This window comes from Anas platyrhynchos, chromosome 19, assembly GCF_047663525.1.
Source record: "Anas platyrhynchos isolate ZD024472 breed Pekin duck chromosome 19, IASCAAS_PekinDuck_T2T, whole genome shotgun sequence".
NCBI classification, from domain to species: Eukaryota; Metazoa; Chordata; class Aves; order Anseriformes; family Anatidae; genus Anas; species Anas platyrhynchos.
The window spans coordinates 5,155,612-5,167,663 of record NC_092605.1 but is presented as its reverse complement, the minus strand read 5'-3'; the positions used below and the strand labels follow the sequence as shown (position 1 = coordinate 5,167,663).

The following is a 12,052-nucleotide window of genomic DNA, read 5'->3' as shown; positions in this document are numbered from 1 at the left end:
GCACTATTTTTAGTGCCGATACTAAAATTTATGCAAAACACTCCTTTTTACCACAAAATAAGTGCAAATCATTTGAGTGATAACCAGTTCCTTACAGACTCAATATATTTTGGTATTCCAAAATAAATTTCAGAAACTTGAATGGCACTTTAATTGCACCAATGTTTATCTCAGATTTATAGGAACATCTGTATCCACCAGGGAAATTTTTTGTTAATTATACGACAGACATGCTTTTGTTTGATTAGCTGACAGGGTCAGGGATTAGAAGGTAACATATCCTGACATGTAGAGATTTGAATAATAAGTAAACAAACAAACCTACAAAACACCTTTGTACACCTATACTGACTCCATTTTTAATTAGCACACCTTAACTTCATTCCCACATTAAGGAATTATTTCTACTACAATTTATTTTTGTGCTTGTCATGAAGCCAAAAGAGGAAACTGCACAACAGACAGCCTAACAGTATCATTAGTCCCCCAATTTGAATGTAAAAATGCTTGTTCTAGTAAAAGCTTTCTGGGTGGTATAAACAAACAGGCACTTAAGTTGTCAGAAAAAGCTCTTTTTGTTTTTCCTCCTCTTGACTCAGTCTTCAAAGACCGTCCTAGATCTAGTGAGAAGTCAGGGAGATCTTGAACTCCAGCCCACCAGAAAAAGCATTTATACAGGACTTTAAAATGATTTTTGGAAGAACATCTTCACTCCACTGTGATTACAAAACAATGGTCCCAAATTAAGGCCTGATGTATGCTAAGCTGGTTTGCCATATATTGTTCCTTCTTACCTTCAAGGGTAAGTAATGCTTTTCTTATGTACATCCTGATTGCATATTCAAAGCTGCTACAATGGTTAGCAGTTAACCAATCCCTCTTTGCAGATTCTCATTTGGTCTCAATTCATAGGCAGGATCCATGGCTAGGAAGAAGATACACACTTCAAGGTTATTCTCAGAACCCTCATAATTTCACCTCAGATTTTGATCGAAAATTGCTTCTTTTTTTCCAGGGGAAAAATTGTTCACCTTTGAAATATCTGGTACCCTTGAAGAATTCTTTACTTTGAAAAGGATTATAACGGCGAAGTCTACACCTCAGTCTTTAAGAATAATTAGGATCTGTAGGGATTTCAAAGTGATATTCAGATGCATATTTATCATACCCAAGTTAATTAGCACTCCTCACTAAGGACAAAATAATTAAACTAATCATGTTTAATGAAATTTCTATGATAGTTGATGTCTTCAAGTAAGAAATTTAAAATATATTAGTTGGACTGATTTCCTACTAGTTGGCTTCATACTAATTAAATGTCCTTTCTCGATTTATGCTGAATCCCCTTTCTTACTTCCACTACTATAAAATACGGGCATCAGAAGCTCCCAGCCATTTCTTTTGCTGTTTGCAAAAGTACTTTACATTTCACACAACGTGAATTTTTAGCCAAGCATTTCTTTGCATATGAATTTCTTGCATTAATCTAAGTTAATTCCTGCATGCTCTAAAGGTTCTCTACGCTGCATCAAAATCCTGGGCTTCAGGTGAACTACCTTTTTCCCTCTGTACCCACTTTGGCCGGTTTTGCCTTGCTTTTTATCGCTGTGGAAACATCCCAGCTGTTGGATGCTTCCATGCATATCTCTGCTGAAGCCACAGTACAGCAGTGTGGGGATAATGTTATTACAAACCGCCTGTCCCCTTTGGTACTTATTTAAATCCAAGTCTGTTTTTAATGCTGATATCTAAGTCAACATTGTCTTGATTTCTATCCACTCTGCAACGTTTCAAGTTATACCACTGCATGGATGAATTGCTGTGGGTTACAGCACCTGCATCTTCTCATCAATTCAAGCCATCAGCAACCGCATGTGCTAATCTGTCCTCCATCTCCTTGCACGCTTTTGAAGCATGGCAAGAAAAAAATCTGAATTGGAGAATAAAGGATTATAACCTCTGCTCTGTCTTCTCTTGTCTAGAGCCAGATTTAAGAAGTAGTTCTTAGACATGGGCTGACACCTTTTCCCCACAGCACATCACCATTGGGAGCAGCTCTCCTCTAAGAGCACAGCTGAAGCCAAGGGAGACCAGGGTCACTACAAGCATGGTACAGATCCAAGGTCATCCGAGATTTAGGTTTTCTCCATTCAGACATCCTTGCTGGCCTACAAATAAACTCTGGGGTCATATCAAGTTCCCTGCTCATGAGAGGCTACAGTCAGAGCAGATCTTTCCTCTTTCTTAGCTATACAAAGCAATGACCCAGCAAGTGGTTACGTGACTCCTTTTCTGGGAAAATCATCCCTTCAGAAAACGCTGACTAGTGCAAAAAATAAAATCCAATACTGCTGCAAGACAACCGTTTCAGACAGGGTTATTGATCTGCTGATTATCTTCTTGTAATAAACAGATATTTAGGGTTGTCACAACGTTCATGGATCCGTTGGCTTTAAAAATCATGTTTATCTTGGTATCAGCATGAGATACATAGAAATCACTGAATGGTAGCGCAGCATTGATTTAATGGCTTTTACTTCTGTATAATATTTGTTTTGGAAAGCCTTGTGTACTTCAGCAAACTTTCCTAGTAGTTTAAAAATATACCTGGTCTATCTCTCTGCTGCACAGCACTCACAAGTGGGCTATGAGTACATGATATGAAACAAAATATTTCAGGCTACTTGCATGTGCTTTTCATGGAGAAGTAGAGCACACACATGGTTAACACCATGCTAGTGACACCTTCACCCCACAAAATAATAATCATTGTGCTCCTTCCCTATCGTAGGTCCTGACAAACGCCTCACCTTCACATTTGCTTGAAAAAAATTGTCTCCTTGACTCTGAGATGCATTACCATTAATTTTGTGGTGTCTTTTGAATGTATCCTGCAACATGACATGGCACCTTCATATAAATTAGAAGATGTGAAAGGTGGTCTGTGCTAAATGACAGTTCCCCAAGAAAGAAAACGTGGCAGCAAAAATCACCTACAGCCAGCCTAAGACTGAAACCTTACAAAGGTCACCATTGGTTTCTTTTCTCCTCAATTTATTTTGTGCTATGTTCTCCTTGGCCAGAGCAGATTACCTGGCATCGAGTTAATTAGACGTTGACATCCAAATGGAACAGGCAGAAGAGGCAAAAATATTGGGCAGCAAAAAGCAACAAGCTCTCCCACATAACTTGAATGCAAAAGTAAGAGAAAGCTACTCTCTTTCAAGGACCCCTGGGGCATATGAATAATCTGCCCTATGGTCTGTCATCTGTTGTAACACTGTCTATCGTATTTCTATAAAGATTTCAAGTTTAATCTTGAACATATCCTACACCCTATTAACACCGGAATTCTCCAATTTATTCAAGCTTCAGATGACCCAAGATAAAGCTATCAAGATATATAGGATCTACTTTTCCACTGACGTACTTCTATGATGCCCACTATCATCATTACTAAATACTGAAATTATTCTCCTCTCAGAGGCACTTCAGGTTAGAAAGGTACAAAGTTCAAGGTTACATACAAAACCTCTAACTCTGAAGTGCATAAGTAGTACTGGTGTATGCAGGGAGTATACTACTTTTGGAAAATGCTACATCAACTGAGGATTCTCACTGCACATCATTTTCCTTCCTGTGAATTAGAGATTATGCTCCAACCCCAACCCCTTTTTTTGGTCGTTGTCTTTGGCTCATGCATTGTTTGTGTGCACACATGTATAATAAGACCCAAATAATGATAGGACATACCAGATAATGCTTCAGGAAAAACAGGAGCATCCAAAAAGAGAAAGTAGTAAGTTGGAAAATTACCTGCTGTAATGTTCTCTCTCACAAATCTCATAGGTGTACTCAGAGAATGTAGAAATGAAACCGTTCACATTTCTTAGTCTTTTTACTAAGAACATTACAGCTATAACACACATCATTAACCCTTAATAATTCATGCTAATTAATTACTCTTCTAATTCTACACAACCATTGTCTGATCACATTTATGATCACGTACAAGTCCAAAGTAACATGAAACAGAAAGATTTCCACAATCACTGTCCCAAAGTAAAAGACTTAAAGCAAAGAACTTCCAGTTCATGGCACAGGCAGCATTGTTCATTTCTGCATTGTCCACAGGGAGATAATTCCTAAATGCCTGTTTACTGTTTTGCTACAAAGAGATAAAATGCTTTACCTAAAAGTTCAGCCTTCATCTAGTTCCATTACCTAAAACACCTAAAAAATATGCTGATGTTAACAATGCAGAAATCAGCAACTGGAGTTTCACAACAATTTTGAGATTGTTATCAGAATAAAGCTAAGAGGCAAGGAAATTTGCAAGACAGTGTTATATGCATTCCTAGGGCTCAGCCACTACCACTTCTTCTTAGAAATTGGAAGATATTAAGATAGTGTTCAGAAGAGCTGTACAGAATTCAGAGCACTGTAGATACCCATGTTAGGACTAAACCCATACATGCACAATCTACAGCTATTTGCAAGAACAAAGCTATATACAGATCTTGTTTCTCAGAAAGGTGGGGTGGGACAGGATAAAACAAATCAGAGCCACTACCACAGAAATAAATAGAAAAAAAACAACACACGTATCGAATCTTGGAAGCCTAGTAACCCCCTTGCCACATGAAATTACAGGTCTCACGCAAAGCTCGTTAAGGCACCCATCCATCTATCCGTTCAGCGGGTACTGCCACTGTGCCAGTCCGTAACTGAAAAGCCATATACGAAGTACTGCATTTGCTCTTTTTAAATGTGGGAGGCAAGCTGGAACTGAGGTACAGGATGAATACTGCAAGGATGAGAAATGAAGAATTAATGAAGCTGTATCATAAGAAATGCAGTTGGAAGACACTGGTTTACTTAGCCTACCAAAAAGAAGGCAGAGAAGCGGTATTTTTATTTTGCTATGTCTTTATAACCTTACATATGTATAGAATATCAAGTATATCCAGTCCTTAATATATTCCCCAAAAGACAGTGTTGGCAACAATTATTGCACTTTTAGATGAGGATCTGAACCACTGTGGAATGGGAGATAAAAAGTAATAATAAAAAAAATCATCACATAACTGTAACACAACTTCTATATCCCTATAATCAAGAAGGCAGCTAAGCATCTTCATGGGTAATACAACTGAACCACACCTAAGCACTAACCAGCACAGCCAGAATGAGAATTCTCTGTGCACCAGAGGCCAAACAGAGAAAGAAGAATTTTAATTTTAGAAAGTAAAGTCACTACCAAACACAGCTTTGAGAGGAAAAAATGGGAACATTTATCGCTAAAACCCTTCAGCCAAAATCCATGTAGGGACATGACCATCTACTAAGCAGTTTACTCGAGGTTACAAGCAAGATGTGTTGCAGGGGAAGCAAGCTCAAGCAAAACCAGGCAAGTAACTCATCATTTCCTCTCTCAGCCAAGAACCACTTCCCTTGCTTTTCCAGCAAGGGTAGAAGAGAGAGAAGTCAGGGGCCTCACTGCCAGGGAAGCAGAGCACAGGGAGCTCAGATGAACTGGCAAAGCAGCAAATAGCGCACAGGCCTTTCTGATCCCCAACAGCTGTGCAGGGGCTCAGCTGGTAAGCAGACAACAGTATGTGTACATATTAGCTTGCCACTGATGGGGACACTTCCAACTCCCCTTTATTTATTGGGCTACTTTTTTGATCCTCCCATTAGGCCGCTCATTGCCTTCCTCATTACATCACTGTCACACAGGTTATTTTCTTTGATTTGTTATCTCACATACATATAACTCATAAACCCAGCAGGTTTGCAATATTTTAGTGATGTGTAAACCAGAGGGAGACATTAATATATGGAGATCACATATGCCAGTACTGAAAACTCATGAGTTTCACTGAGGCATTATATGAAATGGATAAATGTTGTTACATAGGTGACCAGGATGGGAGATGCTAATCAAGCTACCCCTTTGGAAAGCTAGCAGAGCTCTGACTTTCTTGTACCTGGAAACTTCTGCCTTTTCATTAGTCTTTCTCTGTTGACAGAGCATTTCCACTGGGTATTAGAGTCATTCTCTGAGCAGAGCCTTGGGAAAAGACATGAAATGTTTCCTCCCCTCTGCACACACTTAAATCTGGAGGCTGCTGAAACCTTTTTCTGGGGCTGACTTTATTTCATTCACAGCAAAACAAGTTATATTGTGAAGTGTTACCAAGTAAGTGACATATTAATTATTAGGATAATAACAACAGAGCCCAGGTCATTAGCTCTCCTAACGAGATGGCACATACCTCCATGCTAGTGGGATCTGGTTCTTCCAGGGAGACAAGAGTGTCATATTAAAGATCTGTCAAAGAGGGATTGAAATAGCTGCTGCAGCTGTGAAGAATTTTTCTTCTCCCTGTTAAGCACAGAGTCGCACTCTGAGTCTTATCACTCAAGTTCAAGAAATATTAATTGGCTGTTGGGAACTCAGGTGGAGGAGGGACAGTGACACCGCTTAGTTTTAGTTATCACCTTCAGCTGCTTCAGTTAGCACCTCTGCTTTCAAGGCACTCACCAGAGCTGCTGGAAGGGCTACCTGTCTGCCATCCATAAAGTTAAGTAGCCCCTCTCAAGGTGCAGCTCATGAAAAGGGAAACATCAGGTAGAGATTTATAACATAAACACTGTTTTGGCAAAGCAATAAAACATGATTTCTGTTGTTATTTCTCTGTGTTGCAGCAGTGACTGAGAAATCCCTTACTTCAAATCTGAATGCTCGTGTGCTACACAAAGGCATGTCTCCTACACAGGAAAAAAAGCACACATAATTGCTTACAGAATTCAGCACTGGTAAATCTGAAGATAACATACAATCTGTACAGGCAAATGGTCTTAGAACAGTTAATTCATAGAAGTAGAGACATGTAGAAAAGCGTAACAAGCTGAAGAAGCACCCTAATACTCAAAGAATGATAAAATGATTGCATCTCTCTTCTCCAACACACTCTAGTAAGCTTTAGTCCACACGAGAACAACAGAACTACTGCTACACATGGACATCCCAACAACTTTACAGAGAAATAGGTACCATCAGATACACCAACAGCACCAGTCAGACCAAAGAAAAGCTTCCCTAGGACAACAGTATTGCAAAACTAAACTAAAAATACAACATGGAAAGGCAACAACATACCTTTGAGGAACATCTGTCTTATTAAGAAACCTTGATTGCAGGCTTCACCTTTGTCCTCCAGGTCTGGCTTACAATCACAGGCAGCATTTTACTCTACCAAGCTTTACTGCCTGTACAGCTAATGCTCTGCTTTCACTTGTATTTGGAGTTCAAAAGTTATTTCCTTCACCTTTCCTCCCTTAAGTCAGATACCTCACACTACCCCAGCTCCCACTCCTTATTGCTGCAGCTCTTTGCAATTTCCTCCTGCTCGTCAGGGCCTGCACTGGGGGTAATTGGTGTCACCTACGTGGCATAGCTATTTTGTCTTAAGAAGACAGTCCTGTGTTTCCACAGTGCGGTGGGCAAGAAACACTTGCTTAGTTCCATGTAACTATTTTTGATAATATTTGAAAGCCAAAAGCAAATTAAACATGTTCTGGTTTCAAATTTCACTGGTGTCTTGAAATAAAATGGCTGTGAAGGGGTCAGTCACGTAAGAATCTCATCTTATGGCCTGCTGCTATAGCATTTGTGGTATTTTTTAGTTTGTACCTCTGCTAATCGTGCAGATATTGAGGCCAGAGGACCATCCTTTGGTTTCTTCCAGCGCCAGCCTTGTCCAGGTCCTGGGGCCTCTGCTGGCCCAACATGGCACCAGCACAGTGCCACAACATCAGCTCTTCATTTTAGCTATTTTCCAGCTCGTTCAGTGGCAGATGCAGTGAACTTCAACTCCACAGTTGCTGCCAGGGTTTCCTTTTATCCTTCCACACCCCAGAGGAGAAGCTTGTGGTCCCTGTGGGCAGCTGGGTTCCAGCTGAAGGGAGGCTGTGGGGCACTGCGGCCTACGTGGGCCTGCAGGGCCCAGCCTGGCTCTCATCAGGGTGGAGGGGCCACACACGCAGCATCTCACATCAACTGCCTCATTAAAAACTGCCAGGAGCTGCTCTGAGTGTCCTCAAGAGCAGAAATGAGCCTTTCTCTGTGAAACCGGCCGTCCCTCTGTGAATTCAGCAGCGGTGCAGAAGACCAGGGGGATCCCGGCCCGCGGGGCAGTCGAGTCGCCTCACCTGCCTGCAGCACTTCTTTACGCCAGGGCCTTCCCTTCGGCTGGTTCAGCTTCAAGTTGACAAATCTAGTACAACCCAAAGATGTAAGCAAGTCTGGCAGTTTCTCTGATCTCGTAATTTCTACCACAGACACAGAAGCAAGCTAATTCCTCTCTAGACGGGCTTTTTCTCTCTTGTGGTGTTTTAATTTTTGTAGCTTAAGTGTTGCGTGTCCTTCCTGAATCCTACCACGTGTTACTGCAGCATCCACTGGCACTACATAAATTGACAGTCTTTCCTGTAAGCCAGTCAGTCCAAAGAATAGATGCATATGCAAAAATTATGTTATTCCTGTAAGCAACTTCTGTTAAAACCTTAGGACAGAACCCAATTCTCCATGCAAAGCTGATGTGCAAACTCCTAAATTAAAAAGAAATCTCAGGCAGGTGGAAATGCTGTTTTGGGACCTTTCTGGGGTTGCGGTTGCCAAGGAAACTGCTTCCTTTGTGCCCAGTCAAAGGCAGTGGCTGCTTGGAGCCTCATCCCAGCTCTGCCTGAATGTGCTGTAGCATCAGAATGGACAGGAAACTGCTAGAATACTTTGATAAAGGGAAAAATAATAACAATAATAATCGGGATTACCTCAACAAAATGGCTCTCCCTAAAAAACAGAGGAAGCAGGAGCTGTTCTTGTGAAGCCTGTGGACTGTCTGTAGCCTCCCATGGCAGGTGACTGCCTTTTACCTTCAAAGACTAACAGAGGCACATGGGGACAGATTTTTTATGCGTTTCACTCTACTAGCTAAAGCAACGCATAATAAACTGCAAAAATGTAAAGGATATTTCAGTCTTAAAAGTCACACTCCTCCCTGTAGTTTTGATCTGTGGTTGCAGAAAGTACAAATAGTTAAAAGAACTGTCGGGGAAAAAAAAATAAAATATATCTATATATTTCTGATTTATTTTTTATTACTTTTTCAGTGTTTGCTTCTTGTACATGATTACCTAATAAGCCTGTGTCATTCTATGAGTTCTATGTAGACATCATTCTAGTCTCCTAAGGATTTTTTTTGGTTGAGAGATGAATTATTTCCAGTCTTACTAATTAATTTTGTATGAGGAATAAGAAAAAGGATTGCAAACCCACAAAAGTGAAAAGGATATCTCAAGCTTTGGCTTGATCTTGGTGAAACTGCTTAGTTGCTGCAAATATCTTTACTTTTCTGACATTGATTTACATTAGAATCATAGCAAAACAATCCTGGTTTAATGGATTAGCCTTCATTCCTTGATGCATTCTTAATCTAAAATTAATAGCACCCTCAGGTTACTTTGTTTTTCTATAAGTGGTTTGTATTAGCTTCAACATATTGATGCAGTTTCAATGCATTTAGCTAGCCTTCACTTTACTACAAGCCAATTTAATGGTCACCCTACATCTATCTGAAGTCAAAGCCAGTACATGAGATTTACAGAGACAGGGAACATAAGCCAAGAAGGAATGAAAAGTGATACCTAAGGATCTGAGACTTCTCTTCAAAATAAAAGGCAAGGACAAATAAACAGCATGAAGTAATCCATCCCAAATTCTTTGGACCTCTAATGACTACTAATATCTTTTACACAAAGATGTGCTACACGGACATGGCTAATAAGTTTAATGGAAGAGTGGTCCTAAATCCGTGGTGTTGGTGTGGGATAAGCAGTGCCACAGAATGTGATCCCATGGATCTGAGCAGTTATTTGACATTATAACAACCCATTAATCCCAGTTTCCCATTCTACATGATTGAGTACCAGAGGAAATAATGTAATATGATCATCTGTTGCACATCTCACGAAGAACTATTTAAAATGAAAGTAAAACTGATTAGACAAATGCATTTTTGGTCACCTCAGAAATCTCTCGTGGAAGTTATTGCCATGTATTTTAGGGAAGGAAAGAGGAAGCAAAACATTCATTTGCCATTTGGCCTGTGAGAGTAAAAGAACAAGAAAAATAAGGAAAAAAACAAACAAACAAAAAAACACATTTGGAATAGGGCAATTATTTCAAGTTTTATTGAGAAAAAGATTTGAAAACATTTTTAACTTCACTGGTAAGATGCAGCTACAGACAGAAACGGCTTGTTTCTTCTCTATTCCAAAGGGCAAGTTCTATGCCTTCATTACAGCCATTTCATAAGGTCTGAGAAAATTCAAGTGATTATTTGTAATGGGAAACAAAAGGTCAGACAGCCAGCACTAGATTAATAAAATAGAGAAATCAAAATATTTTTTAGAATGCAGACTTCAACTTTTGTTTCTTCATTAAGAGAAACGCCCTATAAAAGAAAAAACTGGAGGCAATCATTAAAAATAATCCCCTGAACAAGGGTGAAAGCCAAGCAGGCAAGCACGCCAGCTTATGTGAAACTGCAGGGACCTTGAATGAAGAAGCCGCTTCCCACCAGGCTGGGAAGCATCACTGGACAGGAACGCTGCTTTCTCCCTCCCAGCACCTGCTGGCAGGTGCCAGTTGCTGATAATGCACCTTGCCTTCACTCAACTATTGCTGCACCTGTTGCCCTTGAAATCCTCTGAAATTCATCCAAATATTTTTTTACATTTCTGTCCCATTTGAGGGAGCCAGGAACTTCTGAAACAACACTAAGACGGTTACCAAGAGATAGCTGAGTCTCCGTCTTCAGCACCTTTGTGAACACAGCTAGGTAGATGTGCATTAGACACAAACCCCTACCATCCCGCAGGATAATCCTCCTACAAACCATTATAAATCATGGAGCTCAGAGACCATTGCTCTAGCTTTGGGCACATTAAAACTGCTCAAATGACTCAGATAGAAACCATGCTCCAAATTACAGAACTTCTGGCAGATCTTGTTAGTACAGATGCAGAAGTCCTTCACAGACAGCTGTTTTGACATTCTGGTTAGGAAATGGATGCCACACGCGCAGAGCTTGGTGCACATGCTAGCTCCCTGGCAGAAGCATGCTCAAGTCCATCTGCTGCGCGTGGCAAGCTGCCAATTCACACTGCAGATTATAGGCTTCGGTTAGATAGAAGAACACAACAAAATCATCATTTGAAAAAGAGCCTGAAAAAAAACACGTTGTCAGAATTGTGGGGAATACTGGAGATTAAAACCCTCAGAAATACTCTTACCTTAATTTAAAATAAATAAATAAATAAAAATAAAGAGTATATAATTCTGTAGAAACACTGCAGCGACCAAGTATAAATATGACCCTTGCACCATGTGCAACTCCAAGCGTGCTTGTATGTTATTGAAGCTTCATTGTATGTCTCTCTAAAGAAAGCTGCAGCTCCGACAATGCACATTATGCTCTGGGGAAGTGTCACCCCAGGAAAACTTTTTCCATTCTCAGAATGAAGCTTTTTAAGAGCTATTGGAGTTGATTCTGACTCACTTCTCCAGGTATGTTAGAAGCTCATAAAGCAAAGAGGTTGTGAGTTGTGGTCAGAGAATGAGCCCCACCAAAGCAACGGAAACACTTCCAGGAATAAGTTGGTAGGAAGTGTATCCTTTTGTCTGTTACAGGCAACAATTTCTTATATTCATATTAACAATTTGAAGTACTATAAACTCACCTCCTTCCTCCCCTTCACCCACCCCCCAGAAAAAGAGGCATCTAGTATTTATTAATCTGTACCTGGCTTTGCTTCCACTGAATCTGGGATTTCAGAGAAATGTTTTCACTTAACTATATGAGAGGAAACTGGATTCAGTTTCTTACAGGTTCCTAAAATCCACCACCACATGTCTCATTTTCTTTCTGCTTATTTCCTGGAATAATGATGTGTCACAGAGAAACCTGCTTTTGATGACAGTATT

The 12,052-nt window shown here is 40.2% G+C and overlaps 1 long non-coding RNA gene across 1 annotated transcript; it reads right to left on the bottom strand.

The window, feature by feature from the left end:
* Positions 1-3,811: 3,811 nt before the first annotated feature.
* On the bottom strand, positions 3,812-9,068 carry LOC106015886 (uncharacterized). The gene is made up of 3 exons (XR_001188212.5): positions 7,166-9,068; positions 6,279-6,388; positions 3,812-4,807 (listed from the first exon to the last, which is right to left on the bottom strand). It is a non-coding gene; the product is annotated as an uncharacterized lncRNA (long non-coding RNA).
* Between the last annotated feature and the right edge of the window lie 2,984 nt (positions 9,069-12,052).